The sequence below is a fragment of the Pleurodeles waltl genome, chromosome 7 (assembly GCF_031143425.1).
Source record: "Pleurodeles waltl isolate 20211129_DDA chromosome 7, aPleWal1.hap1.20221129, whole genome shotgun sequence".
NCBI classification, from domain to species: domain Eukaryota; kingdom Metazoa; phylum Chordata; class Amphibia; order Caudata; family Salamandridae; genus Pleurodeles; species Pleurodeles waltl.
Window position 1 is genome coordinate 679,873,062 of NC_090446.1, and position 16,970 is coordinate 679,890,031.

General features: G+C 52.1%; 1 long non-coding RNA gene across 1 annotated transcript in view; it reads left to right on the forward strand.

Annotated features, from left to right (window-relative positions):
* LOC138247302 (uncharacterized) overlaps positions 1-16,970 on the forward strand; it is a 192,487-nt gene that overhangs the window by 60,949 nt on the left and 114,568 nt on the right. Inside the window, exon 3 of the long non-coding RNA XR_011194422.1 lies at positions 16,247-16,322. This is a non-coding gene — a long non-coding RNA (uncharacterized lncRNA). The remainder of the gene's footprint in view (positions 1-16,246; positions 16,323-16,970) is intronic.

Below are 16,970 nucleotides of genomic sequence, written 5' to 3' on the forward strand. Positions count from 1 at the left end.
TCCATGACAGGATGAAGCACACTGGGCACAAAGCTCCCTCCAAAACCAGTGGAAGACGGCATCCACTCACCCTCTCCGTGGTAGGATGAAGCACACTGGGCGCAAAGCCCCCACCAGAACCAGTGGAAGAAGGCATCCACTCGAGAGACTGTGGCCTTGCACTCCCCAGGAGCAAGCAGTGGGCAAACCACCCACTTGGCACACTGTGGCCTTGCACTCCCCAGGACCAATCAGTGGGCAAACCACCCACTAGAGAGACTGTGGCTTTTCACTCCCCAGGACCAAGCAGTGGGCAAACCACCCACTTGAGAGATTGTGCGCTTGTACTCCCCAGGACCAAGCAGTGGGCAAACCACCCACTTGAGAGACTGTGGCCTTGCACTCCCGAGGAGCAAGCAGTTGGCAAAGCACCCACTTGAGAGACTGTGGCCTTGCACTCCCCAGGACATTGCTATGGGCACGAGCCCCCTCCAGGAGCAGTGGCACTGTCCCATCTTCCGGCTGAGGTGCACCGCTCTTCACCCTCCTCCTGAGGTGCTTGTGAGTTTTCGACCTGATGCCCCTGCAGTGTTCTCTCCGTATTGAGGCAGGAGTCAAGTGTGGGCTTGGCCTATGAGTTTTGGCCCAGTGGCCCACGGACATTTTGAGTGGACAATGTACTGACTTATTTACATATTGTATATTTTTGTAAATACTGTTTTAGAAATTCTTACATATATCTGACTATTTCTAATATATCCCTGATTTGACTCTATTCCTTTTGTCCTTGCGTTCTTCCAGAGGGTTACGGGGTGTAAATGTAATGATGCATGTGTTTGTGTGTATGGTGTTGTGGGTGAGGGTGGGGGTGTGGGTGTGGTGTGTTGCATGTGTGTGTCACTCTCTTTTTCCTCCCCCCTCCCCCTGTCTCCTAGGTACAGTACTCACCGTTGTCGTCGCCTCTGCAGCCGTTGGTACTCTGGTAGATGAGGAGGTGGACCAGCATGGGGAGGAAGTGCATCTTTGGCTCCATGGCGTCCTGGTTCTTCGTTGAGTGTCGAAAGGTGAGTGTTTTCCCTTCCAAGTACTGTTTACACCGTGCTTTTGATGGCGTCGGTACCGCCCCGGAAAAGCTGGCGGATGGGTGGGTTGTGATGGTGTGGGCGCCTGGCTGTTGGCAGTGACTGCCGCCGTGTTTGTTGCTACCACCGTGGCGGTCGGAGTGTTAAAGTGGCTGTATGTTTTGCCGGTTTCCACCAAGGTCATGATCCCATTTTTTTTAACGCTGGCCTGTTGGCAGTATTACCGCCGCTTTAACACCGACCGCCAGGGTTGTAATGAGGGCCTTAATGCTCAATTGGAGTAGTATGATCCTTGTCTTGATGGAAAGCAAGTGAAGTACCAGGTAAAGTGATTGGAACCCACAAGAGCAATAATAATTTGACCTGCAATATTTTGTACTTTTTGCAATTTGGTCAAAGTTTTATCTGGGAGACCCACACATAGGTGGTCATTCTGACCTCAGCGGTAAAAGGCACTTACCGCCGGTCAGAAGACCGCCATGACACCGCTGCGGCCGCGGTAAACCGCCACGGTCATTCTGACCCGCAACTGGCAAACCGCCAAAAATCCGACATCCACAAAAGTCCGCCACACCAAAGGTCAGCGAAAAAATGGCGATGACCAAACCTCCACCATCACGCCAACAGAAATACGCCCATGCCATTCCGACCCACGAATCCACGCAGCGGTCTTTCAACTGCGGTATTCCATTGGCGGTACACACCGCCGCGGTCAAAATACACACACACTTACAAAACACAACCACATTGGACAATTTGAAATACACACACCGGATACACATACACACACCACTCCCACACACCCAATACAATATAAAACACACACCCACCTCACCCACAAACCCCTACGACAAAAAAAAACGACAGAAAGCCAGAGATAGACAGCACTGCTTAGACAACACCATCACACAGAGGCAAACCACACCATCACCCACACAATATCCACGCACAAAACACCACACATCACCACACTCACCACACTCTACAACACATACATCACCCCACACCTCATCCACACCACCCTATGGCACCCCAAAGACACCCCCGGTTCTCAGACGCCGAACTCCGGGTCATGGTGGAGGAAATAGTTTGGGTAGAGCCCCAGCTCTTCGGGACACAGGTGCAGCACACCACAATTGCCAGGAAGATGGAGCTATGGCAAAGGATAGTCGACAGGGTCAACGCTGTGGGACAGCATCCACGCAATCGGGATGACATCAGGAAGCGCTGGAACGACCTACGGGGGAATGTGCGTTCCATGGTATCAAGGCACAACATCGCGGTGCAGAAGACTGGCGGCGGACCCCCACCTACTCCCCCCAAATTCACGGCATGGGAGGAGGAAGTCTTACACATCCTGCATCCTGAGGGCCTCGCAGGAGTATCTGGAGGAATGGACTCTGGTAAGTCAAATCTTAACTACTTCTCCCCACCCCACCTGCATTCCAAATCATACCCCCACCCTCACCCCCACCCCCATCACACCTACTCCCTGCAAATGGCTCACCATCACAACCCACCCATCCCAACACCTAGACCTGCATGCGTCCACAAAGCATGGACACCCATCACCAAAGCATTCCCACTGCACATACAAATCTCCCCCAGAAGCCACCCTCACAAACGCCCACACACAAGAATGCCAGCACTGGGGTACACGGGCACCCACCCATTGACCGATATGGCACACACTGAAACAATAACCATACCTCTATACCCCTGCAGGACCCGAACGCCACCACACCGCCCAGGAGGGTCCAGAAATGTCCTTCCCACCCACAGAAGAGGCCACCAGTGATGACAGCAGCTCTGTCTCCCTGGACCCAGATGACCAGCCCGGACCATTGGGGACCTCTGGACAGTCGGTTCCCCTCACACAGCCACTGGCCACAGCAGACCCAACCCCCTCTGGGAACACCAGCACAGCTCCCACCCAGCGGGCCCATGCCTCTGTCTCCAGGACACGTCAATCAGCGGTGTGTCCACCACTACAGGGCACCCAGGTTAACCCACCACCCCAACAACAACAGGGACCTGGGGGCAGTGGTAGTGGGCACACCGTCCAGGGGACAGAGGCCCAGGGAAACAGGGGAACTGGGAGGGCTGCTGTGCGACAGGGGGGGGACAGGCCTAGGGAACCCACTCTCCACGAGGCCCTCTCCTCCATCATGGGAGCATACCACCACTCCCAGGAGACGGTACTGGCTAGGTTCCAGGAGATCCAGGTCATGCAGCAGCAACAGTACATGGGGTTCAGGGAAGAACTTAGAACCATCAGTTCCGCAATGGGCACCATCGTAGGGGCACTCAACCAGATTGTCACCACATTGCGGGACCATGTGGCACCACAAAGGGCCCCTGTCACTAGCATGGACCAAGAACAGGCAACCACCTCCGCCGGCGCTAGTGGACAGGAGGCCCCCACACAACAACAGGCCAATAGAACCCCACCTCCTGCAGAAGAAGAACCACCCCGCAAGCGGGACTGAGATCTCGTAAGAAGACAGAGTAGGATGTCAAGACCCCCGCCAGCAAAGGATACCCCCTGATGTTATCCCACTGTCCCACATTGTCACCCTGTCCAACCTTGAACTGCCCCTGCTCCACCTTCCACAGGCATATGGACAATGCACCTGTGAGACTGAAAAGCTGGACTCTGCCATGGACATTCCTCCACCATCCCCCATCACCGATTTCCCACCATGTCCCTAAATTCTGCTTTTTAATAAAAACACGTATTGCACAAAAACAATCTGGAGTCTGCCTGTATTGTGAACAAATGTATTAAACATAATGCTGTCAAAATGTCCAGTTACACAGTGATGAAAACATACCACTGTCACACAGCTGTAGTCTATGGGGAAACAAAGCAGAGGTCACGCAGTGGGGGCCACATCTCTGAAATTTGAAGGGAAAGTCACAACTCAGTTAACTTACACTGGGGGAATAGGACAGACAGTAGAGAGGCAGGAGACTGTAAGTAATTGTAAAATGCCGGTGTTGATTCTTACCTGTGTGTCATTGAAAATACTGTAGTATCACTCTGTCCCTGTTGTCTGTGTCGTCCCCGTCGTCTTCCTCCTCTTCACTCTCCACAGGTTCCACCGCTGCCACAACACCACCATCTGGACCATCCTCCTGCAGGAAAGGCACCTGGCGTCGCAAAGCCAGGTTGTGAAGCCTACAGCAGGCCACCATGATATGACACACCTTCTTTGGTGAGTACATTAGGGATCCACCTGTCATATGCAGGCACCTAAACCTGGCCTTCAAGAGGCCGAAGGTCCGCTCGATCACCCTCCTAGTCCGCCCATGGGCCTCATTGTACCGTTCCTCTGCCGTGGTCCTGGGATTCCTCACTGGGGTCAGTAGCCATGAGAGGTTGGGGTAACCAGAGTCACCTATTAGCCACACACGGTGTCTCTGTAGCTGTTTCATCACATAAGGGATGCTGCTATTTCGCATGATGTACGCGTCATACACTGACCCAGGGAATTTGGCATTTACATGGTAGATGTATTGGTCTGCCAATCAGACCACCTGGACATTCATCGAATGATAACTTTTTCTGTTCCTGTACACCTGTTCACTTCCTCTGGGGGGTACCAAAGCCACATGGGTCCCATCAATGGCACCAATGATGTTGGGAATATGTCCAAGGGCATAGAAATCACCCTTCACTGTCGCCAAATCCTCCACCTCAGGGAAAACAATGTAGCTCCGCATGTATTTCATCAGGGCAGACAACACTCTTGACAAAACCTTAGAAAACAAAGGCTGAGACATCCCTGATGAAATGGCCACTGTTGTTTGGAATGATCCACTTGCCAAAAAATGGAGTACTGACAGAACCTCCACTAGAGGGGGAATCCCTGTGGGTTGGCGGATGGGTGACATCAGGTCTGGCTCCAGCTGGGCACACAGTTCCTGTATAGTGGCACGGTCAAGTCTGTATGTCAGTATGACATGTCGTTCTTCCATTGTCGACAGGTCCACCAGCGGTCTGTACACGGGAACAGCCCTCCATCTCCTCACAAGTCCCAGCGGACGGTGCCTAGGAAGGACAACATGGAGCACAGAGTCAAGTAACCTACAGGTATGTTCACACAGCTTGCACAGTACACGATTCTCTATGCATTGAATGGCTTGTATGAGTGGCAATGCAAGGCCTAGGCCTGTGTGACGCAGTAGAAATTAAGCCATGTGGGCCTTTGAAATGGCGGCTGCCTGACCTGTGAAGTGTGACAATTGGATGTGAGCTCATTGCGATGGCGTGGCACACCGTGGCGGTAGGCGGTCGAAGACCGCGGTGCAAAGCCGCATTGGTTAACATTGACCCCTATGGGTTTCAGGAGCCAATGAGGAATTGCGCCGGCGGTCGCGGTACGCACCGCCGCGGTACGCACCGCCGCGGGCGTGACCGCCATTTTCTATCTGCTTAATCACTCGAGACCTGATCATCCACAGGAGAGGACCTATACTGCAAGTGCTGCTGTGACCTCGGTCTGGAAGAGACAATGGCTGCTGCGACTGGGGAAAGGGCCCCTGCCTTCACTTCAGAAGAGTTGGAGACACTCGTGGATGGGGTCCTCCCCCAGTATGCCCTACTCTACTGTCCTCCAGACCAACAAGTGAGTACACTGGGACCATGCTTAGGGGGCAATGCCTGGGTTGAGTGGGGTGAATGAACGATGGTGGTGAGGGGATCGAATGAGGAATGCATCGCACGACAGATGAGAGCATGTGCCACATGGCAAGGTTGGGGAGGGGGGGCCACTCACATCGACCATGCAGAAAAGTGATGATATTTCTTTTCCCACCCTGTAAATGTCACATAGGTCAGCGCCCATCAGAAGATCGAAAATTGGCGTGCCATCGCCAAGGACGTCCGGGCCCTGGGGGTCCACAACAGACGGGGCACCCACTGCCGCAAGAGGTGGGAGGACATCCGCCGCGGGAGCAGAAAGACCGCCGAGGCTCTGCTGGGGATGGCCTCCCAGCCTAGGAGGGGTGCCACACGGCAATTGAGCCCCCTGATGTCCCGGATCCTGGCGGTGGCCTACCCCGATTTGGATGGGCGCGTGAGGACATCACAGCAGACACAAGGGGGTGAGTATCAGCACATTCTGCTATATTAGCGCACAGTGGAGGTGTCTGGGTGGGGGAGGAGGGCTGTGGCTATCTCTAGGCCAGGGCGGTTTCTGTAGGCTAGGCCCCTCCGTATGGCATGGCCCTGTGCCCCCACCCCCCACCTCTGTAGGGTGCTAAGTACAGCTATCCATGGCCCGGGCTCACCTATGTGTGCATTTGTCGTCATACACTTGTAGGCCAAGTCACAATAATTGAGTAGCGTACACTGAGTGCGCGGCGTAGTGCAGGGGGCTTCTGTGTCTGTCCTCTCCGCCAACGGTGTCGCCAATGCATGCACTCAACATGTCTTTCTTTCTCCCCCCCCCCTTTTTTTTGGTCTTCCTGTTCATGTGTGCATTAGCATCATCAGGCGGAGGAGAAGTGTCATTGGCGCACGAGGGAGCTGCATCTCACATGGCCCCGGAGGGCCATGCAACCGACTACGAGTTCACCAGTGAGACGGAGGGCGAGGGGAGCTCCACAACGGGGACCCGTGGAGACGTCAGTGACACAGACACGTCCTCGGAAGGGAGCTCCCTTGTGGTGGCGGCAACATCCGTGCCCACCGCAACAACAGGTACAGCCGCCACCCAGCACACCAGCTCCGCCCTTCCAGCAGCCCCTCAGCGTTCGCCCTGTACCCGCTCGGGTAGGAAGCCGGGCATTTCCTTCGCCCCAGGCACCTCAGGCCCTGCCCCAGTTACCCCTGCTGCCATCAGTGCGGAGATCATTGACCTCCTCCAGACGCTCATTGTTGGGCAGTCTACCCTTTTGAATGCCATCCAGGGTGTAGAAAGGGAGGTGCACCGGAGCAATGCATACCTGGAGGGCATTCATTCGGGTCAGGCTGCCCATCAGCGATCGTTCAACGCTCTGGCCTCAGCACTGACGGCAGCCATTGTCCCTGTCTCTAGCCTCCCTCCTCCAACTCCCTCCACCCAGTCCCACTCCCCTGTTCCTCTGCCTATCCCAGACACACCTACAGACCAGCCTGCACACACATCAACACCCAAGGGCAGCTCATCCAGACATAAGCACCACAGATCACACAAGCATTCACCCAAGCAACATCCACATACAGACATGCCAACAGCCACTGCCTCCTCTTTGTCCCCCTCCTCCTCGTCTCCCTCCTCCCTCCCTGTGATGTCTCCACTCACACCTGCATGCACAACATCTTCAGCCAGTACCTCCATCACCAGCACACCCACCAGAACACTCCGCACACGTGCAGTCACCACCCCCACTGCCATTTACACGTCCCCAGTGTCCTCTCCCACTGTGTCTGTCACCCCCTCTTTCAAACCACACAAACGCAGGCAGCCACCCATCCAACAGCCATCCACCTCACGACAGCCTCCGTCACAAGCACCTGCACCCAAAGACAGCACACTTGACTCTTCTACAACCACATCCTCTTCCTCCACTCCCATACCCACTGCACCTACCCTTCCCATTGCTCCTAAAAAGTTTTTCCTCTCCAAAATTAACCTCTTTGCATCACCTGACCCACCCCCTCCATCTCGTAAGAGTCCAATCAGCACCTCAGCCACCACAAGCCCTGCACCTACTAGGACCATTGTACAGGGCTATTGGAGTCCACCAGCTCCTAGGGCAGGAACATCGGCCAGCAGCAAGGGGACAGCCAGCCCACCCCCTGGGAAAAGAACCAAAAAAGGGAAGGGCCGGCGCGAGAGGCCTGAGACGGCAGCCCCCAAAGACACTACCCTGGCACCGTCACCTGGCACATCCACAAAGGGGGGCAAGGGCCCCAGAGATTCGGCGAAGGAGGGCAAGGGCAGCAGGGCGGACATGTCCGGCAGCAGGCGAGCTGCCCAGGAGGGCCCCACCATCCCCATTTCGGGTGTGACAGAGGACACCCACGGGCCCAGGACTCCAGCACAGAAGGGCCCCGCAAGCAAAAGGTCGGATGGCGACTGAGCGGGAAGTATTGTCCAGATCTGGTTCCCTAGGAACACAAGACAAGCACCGCTGCACAGGGCCCCGCCGTGGCAAGCACCGCTGAACAGGGCCCTTCACGACAGGCACCGCTGAACAGGGCCCCGCCAAGACAAGCACCGCTGAACAGGGCCCCGCAGTGACAAGCACCGCTGAACAGGGCCCCGCTGTGACAAGCACCGCTGAACAGGGCCCTTCAAGACAGGCACCGCTGAACAGGGCCCCGCCGTGACAAGCACTGCTGAACAGGGCCCTTCCTGTCAAGCACCGCTCCGCTGGGCCCTTCATCTCAAGCACTGCTCCGCTGGGCACCGCCGTCTCTGAACTGCTCCGCTGGGCCCTTCCTGTCAAGCACCGCTCCGCTGGGCCATTCATCTCAAGCACCGCTCCGCTGGGCCCTTCATCTCAAGCACCGCTCCGCTGGGCACCGCCGTCTCTGAACTGCTCCGCTGGGCCCTTCCTGTCAAGCACCGCTCCGCTGGGCCCTTCATCTCAAGCACCGCTCCGCTGGGCACCGCCGTCTCTGAACGGCTCCGCTGGGCCCTTCCTGTCAAGCACCGCTCCGCTGGGCACCGCCGTCTCTGAACTGCTCTGCTGGGCCCTTCCTGTCAAGCACCGCTCCGCTGGGCCCTTCATCTCAAGCACCGCTCCGCTGGGCACCGCCGTTTCTGAACTGCTCCGCTGCGCCCTTCCTGTCAAGCACCGCTCCGCTGGGCCCATCCTGTCAAGCACCGCTCCGCTGGGCCCTTCATCTCAAGCACCGCTCTGCTGGGCCCTTCATCTCAAGCACCGCTCCGCTGGGCACCGCCGTCTCTGAACTGCTCCGCTGGGCCCTTCCTGTCAAGCACCGCTCCGCTGGGCCCTTCATCTCAAGCACCGCTCCGCTGGGCCCTTCCTGTCAAGCACCGCTCCGCTGGGCACCGCCGTCTCTGAACTGCTCCGCTGGGCCCTTCCTGTCAAGCACCGCTCCGCTGGGCCCTTCATCTCAAGCACCGCTCCGCTGGGCACCGCCGTCTCTGAACTGCTCCGCTGGGCCCTTCCTGTCAAGCACCGCTCCGCTGGGCACCGCCGTCTCTGAACTGCTCTGCTGGGCCCTTCCTGCCAATCACCGCTCCGCTGGGCCCTTCATCTCAAGCACCGCTCCGCTGGGCACCGCCGTTTCTGAACTGCTCCGCTGCGCCCTTCCTGTCAAGCACCGCTCCGCTGGGCCCATCCTGTCAAGCACCGCTCCGCTGGGCCCTTCATCTCAAGCACCGCTCTGCTGGGCCCTTCATCTCAAGCACCGCTCCGCTGGGCACCGCCGTCTCTGAACTGCTCCGCTGGGCCCTTCCTGTCAAGCACCGCTCCGCTGGGCCCTTCATCTCAAGCACCGCTCCGCTGGGCCCTTCCTGTCAAGCACCGCTCCGCTGGGCACCGCCGTCTCTGAACTGCTCCGCTGGGCCCTTCCTGTCAAGCACCGCTCCGCTGGGCCCTTCATCTCAAGCACCGCTCCGCTGGGCACCGCCGTCTCTGAACTGCTCCGCTGGGCCCTTCCTGTCAAGCACCGCTCCGCTGGGCACCGCCGTCTCTGAACTGCTCCTCTGGGCCCTTCCTGTCATGCACCGCTCCGCTGGGCCCTTCCTGTCAAGCACCGCTCCGCTGGGCCCTTCATCTCAAGCACTGCTCCGCTGGGCACCGCCATCTCTGAACTGCTCCGCTGGGCCCTTCCTGTCAAGCACCGCTGGCCCATTGGCAGGGCCGGATCTGTGTCGGGCAGGGCTTCACGAAGCACTCTGGGCAACATGCCTCCTCCATGACCAGTGGAGTCTGTAATCCACCTGATGGACTGTGGCTTTGCACTTCCCAGGATGTAACAGTGGGCAAGCCACCCACTGTATAGACTTGAGAGACTGTGGCTTTGCACTCCCCAGGATGGTCCAGTGGGCAGCCCACCCACTGTAGGGACTTGAGAGACTGTGGCTTTGCACTCCCCAGGATGGCACAGTGGGCATGGAGGCCCCTCGTGGATCTGGCGTCGTGGACTCATGTGGCTGAGGTGCACCCCCTTCCCTTCCCCCTGAGGTGCCTGTAGTTTTATTATCTGATGCCCCAGCAGTGTTCTCTCCAATGGAATCAGGTCTCGTGTGTGGGCTTTGCCCATGTGTTTATGCACATTGGCCCACGAACAATGGAAGGTAGCCAATATGTGCCGGACTTTTTACCTATGTATATATTGTTCATGTTGTATTATATTTTATTTATCTATTTCATATTTCACTTAACTTCAAATATGCTATAATATACTTAAATATTAATAATCATTTTATTTTGTCTTTGCATTATTCCGGGGGGTTTGGGGCGTGTCACTCTGACTTGTTGCTCTGCATTGGTGTGTAGATAGTTGGGGGTGAGGGGGGGGTGTGGCGTATGTGTGTCCCCGTAATCTTTTCTCCTCCCCCCTCCCCTGTGTCGTAGGTGCAGTACTCACCGTTGTCGTCTGCGCAGGCGTTCATGCTCCTGGTAGAGGAGCAGATAGACAATAGCTGGTAGGATGTTTAATTCGGGTTCCATGCTGTCCAGATTCCTCGTGGAGTGTATAGAGGTGAGCGTTTTCCCGTTCGTAGTCTGTTTCCGCCGTGTTTTTATCGGCGGGGCTCCCGCCCCGGAAAAGGTGGCGGATTGATGAGTTGTGATAGGGTGGGCGGTACATTGTCTGCCGCCTGTCTGTTGGCGGTGACCGCCGCGCTGTTTGTTTGTCCCGCCGTGGCGGTCGGAGTGTTAAAGTGGCGGGCTGTGTTGGTGGTTCCCGCCAGGGTCAGAATTCCATTATTTTGACCGCCTGCCTGTTGGCGGGATGGCCGCCGCTTTAACACCGACCGCCAGGGTTGGAATGACCCCCATAATCCATTAAATGATTTAAAGTATGAGAGAGCCACAGCAATGATTAGGGCCATTTTATCTTGAGTTCATAGTAGGAGGGTATTCCAGCAAGGCGGTGGATTTAAAAAAAATTGCTCTTGGTTACAATGTTAACCTGGGCATTAAAGACAACTCCAAAGTTCCTAACTGAATTAGAAAGGGTGCTTTGAGTGGCAATGAGCAGGATGTCATATTGGTGGAGTTGAAGAATAGCCGGTTGTTTGACATCCATTTTTGCATGTGTTAGAGGCAGGCATGCACTTCTAAATACTGTGGAGGCAACCATTGTGGCTACTGAGGATTACTGCAAGGGAGTCACGTCGGTGTTGAAGAAAGCAGACAAGGGTGATGACCCAGCATGACATGTGACACAAAATCATAACAATGTAAGATGACAACTAAAGTTATAAAAATAAATAATTGGCTATTGAGGCTCACATAAAGATTGATGGCTGATATGATGCATGCATGCATATTTAAGACAGCAATAATGAAATATTACATAAAAGAAAAGCTTGGCTGTACTAGCAGCTAAACTTGCACTCTGCAATTTCCAAATTCAAAACAATAGGACTGAATGGCAGAAAGGGTCTCAATTTGTTTTTTTTCTGATAAGGCCATCACCGAAGCATTAGATCGAAAACATACTATCTGCGACAGATTATTTCAAAGTGACTTTATGTGAATGTTCAATGAAAGGTACGTGTAATTTGATTGCAAAATACCTTTATTATGCTGTACTTGCTTGAAAATGCTTGTACTGGAGGAAGAGCTTGAGTGCAAGCATCATGGACGGGACAGCTAGATATCATCTACTTGACCTTGTAGGCCTCCGTATATTGGTAAACCCTTGTGAGCGTCACACAAGCATGACATCCTTTTGGATGCGTCATTGGCTGTCTTATGCTTTTTTATACTACGAGAAACTTTGACATTATAATCCACCAAGGCATGCACCTAGAAATATGTATGTCTATCACAGAAACAGCAAGTGGAAACCAGGCGCTGTCCAAATCAGATGTCAGTCTCATCTCTCAATCCACCACAGCCTGGTCTCTATCATTTCACAAGTAAGAGGCAAAACCCATTTTTTAAACAATCTTTTGGGCAGTTTATGTCCAGATGCATTGGGATTAGATAACTGATTTTACAAGGTGCCACCATTAATACCCCCAAATTGACACCAGCTAGAAATGCTGATGGGTTGGATGTCTAATTGATGAACAAGTGCATTATACAAAAAGCTGAACCCACCACCCACAGCAGAAATCAAGAAACCTGTGAACTTGCCACTCATAACGTGGCCTAATTGCGACTCTTAAAACCCATGAAGGAACAAGTTTTAGCTTTCAACACTTAAGTTTTTTACTGTGGTGTTCACTTCCAGATTTTGTGGCTGACCTTCACCCTTCCATCATTCAAAACCACTCTATAGGATCTCTCCCGCCAACTGGAGCACCACAGTGGCAAGTTACCTTTCTTCTTCTGGATATGCTACCAGAATATCAAGGGAAAAATATGGATATGCAAAAGTATCATAGCCTAAATATTGAGTACCAAAAAAGCATAAGCCTAATGTATCTAACATGGATAAATATATCGGCAATGCACTTTGATGTGGAGCTATAAATAGTAAATCCATACTTATCTATACATATTCACCTTCATGATATGGCGGTACCGAATATTTAGACCATAATGTTTTTGTGCATTACATTCTGCCTACGTGTCTTGGACTGGCTACTGACAACCAACCCAAGTGTTGTCAATCAGATACAAATCAATAAGGACATTCAGTAAATAGTAACAAACACATGTAGCTGACACAATGACTTTAATAAAACACTAGCATAGGCACATATATAGGCAATGATAGTTAAACAGCGGACTAGCTGCATGAACAACACTAGTACAAAACATATATATATATATATATATTTATATGTATATATATATATATATATATATATATTTAATGATGGTTATACATTAGCAGCATGGTTAGAGGTATGTGATGTAATCACTCATGATGAAGTGAATTATGGCACCAAAGTAATTCTATCACTAAGACTAACACAGGAGAATCCAACCTGTCACCCTAGATACTGACTCCAATGGCCAAATACAAGCATACAGTGCACTAACAGCACAATGGTAGGGAAAAACTCAGTCCGGAATCAATTGCAATGCAGTTAATCAGAAATGCGAACATGAATATGACTTCAATACGTAAACAACAGAGCAGTTGCATAAATAACACTAGATTCAATAATGGATGAACACTAGCATATATATTTATAGTGCTGTGCTGGCACAACAATAGCATGAGAAAGAAACAGTCTTCAATCATTCACAATACAGTAAATCAAAACGCAACGTAACAATTCTATAGATCAAGAGAAAGCATAAGAATCTGGCCTTTGTCCCCTGGAACTGAACTTAACACTGGGAAGCCCAGTCCTACTACTTTACTCTCCCTCCCTAATAAACAGTGACAGTGGGAGGCGGTGGGTGATGGTGGCTCTGAACAACTCAATCTGTGAGGGGAAACACCCGGAAGAACAAGTATGGAACCACGAGGTTGTGAAAAACGGAAGCAAAAGAACGCTTTCGTTTTCCACGACTCCCTGGTTTTGGTACCTTAACCACGCATGTCTGAACAACGTACATGCGTGGTTAAGGTACAGAAGGGAGTCGGAGTGGACGCTGTGAAGGAGGAGGTAAGTTGTGCTGAGACTGGGGCTGTTTTGGGGGTGACTGGGGGTGATTAGGGTTTGGGGGGCAGGGTTTAGGTTTTAGGGGCGGGGTGGGCACTTGGGGTATTTTTAGTTTTTGGGGTGGGGTTGGGGGCTTGGGGTGATAAGGGTTGAGTAGGGTGGGGGTCAGGGTTTAGGTTTAAGGGGTGGGGTGGTGTGGGGGGCTGGAGTGGAAGCATGCTGGGTTGTGCATGGTGATTGGTAAAGCCTTTACCAGGAATGCGTTTACAACGGTAAAATCGTAAACACATTTGTGGTAAAGGCATTAGTGTTTAGAACGAGGTCATTGTTCTGACCTCGTTGTTGAGCCACAGGTGATTTAGGCACCCGTGGTTCCAACATATAACCATCTGTGAGCTTCCCTGAAGCTTTGGCCCCAGTGCTTTCTTATACACTAAAAATTGGCTTACGCAACATTCTATTCTCTTCTTTCATGTTTCTGGCTAGGGCCCATTGATCATCTTCCCAAACCCTCTCAAGGTCAGCACTGCTGCCTGGTACAGTACATAAAAGAATCTTAATAAATAATGATGTCTACTGAACTTTGAAAACAAAAATCCCAAGCTCAGTGCAGCCTGATACAAAACAATATTTTGACCAATGGCTGCACCTGTGAAATGTTGAAAACGAACATCACTGGCTCAGCGCAGTACACAGGTTTTCTGTATGCATTTTCACTCATCAAGACTGCCTAAACTAGTTAGCCCTTTCACGTCACAATGTCTTCTGCAAACTTTTCCCTTTGAACAGTAAACCAAGGTATTCTGACTTATCCATCACTCCATTGCTTTCCATTGGCTAACTCTCAAACTTTATTCCATCCACCCTGCTTGCTTAACAGACAGAGGCGGTGATTCTAACCGCGGCGGTCGCCGCCAGCCATGCGGTTACTGCCAAATGACCGCACCGCGGTAACAAGACCGCGGCGGCCATTCTGGCTTTCCCGCTGTGCTGGCGGGCGACCGCCAAAAGGCCACCCGCCAGCACAGCGGGAAAGACCCAGCAACAATGAAGCCGGCTCCGAATGGAGCCGGCGGAGTTGCTGGAGTGCGACGGGTGCAGTAGCACCCGTCGCGAATTTCAGTGTCTGCAAAGCAGACACTGAAATTCCTTTTGGGGCCCGCTTACGGGGGCCCCTGCAGTGCCCATGCCATTGGCATGGGCACTGCAGGGGCCCCCAGGGGCCCCGCGGCACCCCCTACCGCCATCCTGTTCCTGGCGGGAGACCCGCCAGGAACAGGATGGCGGTAGGGGGTGTCAGAATCCCCATGGCGGCGGAGCGCGCTCCGCCGCCATGGGGGATTCTGCAGGGCAGAGGGGAAACCGGCGGGAGACCGTCGGTTTCCCGCTACTGACCGCGGCAGAACCGCTGCGGTCAGAATGCCCAGCGGTGCACCGCCAGCCTGTTGGCGGTGCTACCGCGGTCATTCGCCCTGGCGGTTTTTACCGCCAGGGTTAGAATGACCCCCAGAATGGTTATTATGAAATCTATTTGATGATGCTATGTGTTTACCTCTTGTTGCCCCATCACTCATCATCACTGTTTACAGCACCTCACAATTATCTTTCGATCCTGCTTCTGCAACAATGTACAGCAATGTACAGTACTAACATGTTATTTCTTCCTTCTCAATAAAAAAATAATAAATAAACCTAGATTCTGTCAAATAAGCCAACTGCAAATAGTATTTGTATATTTGAAGGGATTTACAAAGTGCGTGTTTAACTATACAGTATGATTTCATTAAATAGTGTAATATTGAAAACGTGTATTTTAAATAGTTGTTTGTAGCTCAGATTTGTGCCCTTTCATGACCCATAGTTAACAGATGTTACAATTTCCAAACCTAAGCGTTTTGATTTTATTAAAAGTGAAAGCATATGGCAGGCCTCTTGAGACTGAAAGGGGATTTTCAGCTTACACTTAACATTTCAACAGCAATGAGCTATCTCACCAGTGTGGGTTGGGAAAAAACATAACAGTAGCAAATGTGTATGATTTTAAGGGAATCAACCCAAAGCTGAATGAGTTGGGAGCACTACATTTTCACAAAGAGCAAGTTTCTACTGATTTCTGAGCTAGAGGAGTGAAGCCCGATGGAGGTGCCCAGGAAGCACATTGCATAACTGAGTCACTGAACAGAGAAGTGTATTTTTTAGGGTCGAGCATGCGTCGCATGCGCTTGCGCATGCATTTCACTTGCGAGACGCTTTAGTAGATAGAAAAGGGCTCGGAACCCCATCCATGTTACGTCAGTGTCTTTAATTGGTTTGTGGGCTTGCCTTTCAAAATCTGCTTGCTTTCATTAGTGGAAGGCACGCGTACGCCATGCCTATTCTGGTGGTTAGCCCTCCTCGAGCGCAGCAACCAAGTACTGAAAACATGCGAGTCTCGCTGTTTCCCATCAGGTTTGTCGACTACTGTTTATCTTTTTTTCACAGCGCGATTTCGCTTGGCAGAAGTCCAGCGCTTTGCATGACATCGGCCCTGTTACGTAGTTAATTGCACTTTTGCCGGGTATGTACATAATTGCACTTTTGCATTATTGCACTTTTGCCGATAGGTTTAACTATGAGTGAACGGTAGCAGAGCGATTGCGCTATTATTTTGCATTTTTTTCTACCTGCAGGCCGTCTTTAACTGTCCATACGAGTGAACTGTCGCAGTGCGATCACACTGTTTTTGTTCCATTTAATGTGGCAAGAAAAGTCCGGTTGGGAGTTTACAACTGCTAATAGCTGTGACTCAGAGAAATGTGAGACCCTATTGCATTGCAAATGCTTGTTTAGCACTGCAGCATGAAGAAATCTGTTTTCATGCTGACAATCTTGAGAGTATGCCAATGTTTCCAGGTTTGCTATCTACCTCAGTAATATTTCAAGATTTGCCCATATGTAAGATATGAGTGTAGCCATCGTAAAATTAAATAGATTCAATAGTAATTACTTTCTTAGAGTTATTGTCACTCCACATCATTGTGTTTCAGTCCATTATAAAGACAATTAAGTGACCTAAAGTCCTCCGTAAAGGGTTACAACACCCTTAAGGAGAGGCTGAGATGACTGGTATTCACTAGGGTCGAGCGCAAAGTGCTCTGTCCCTGCTGTATTCTCTCTATGGGCTTGTAACCATGCCCACCGCACACTCATGAGTTTGGTTGGTTTG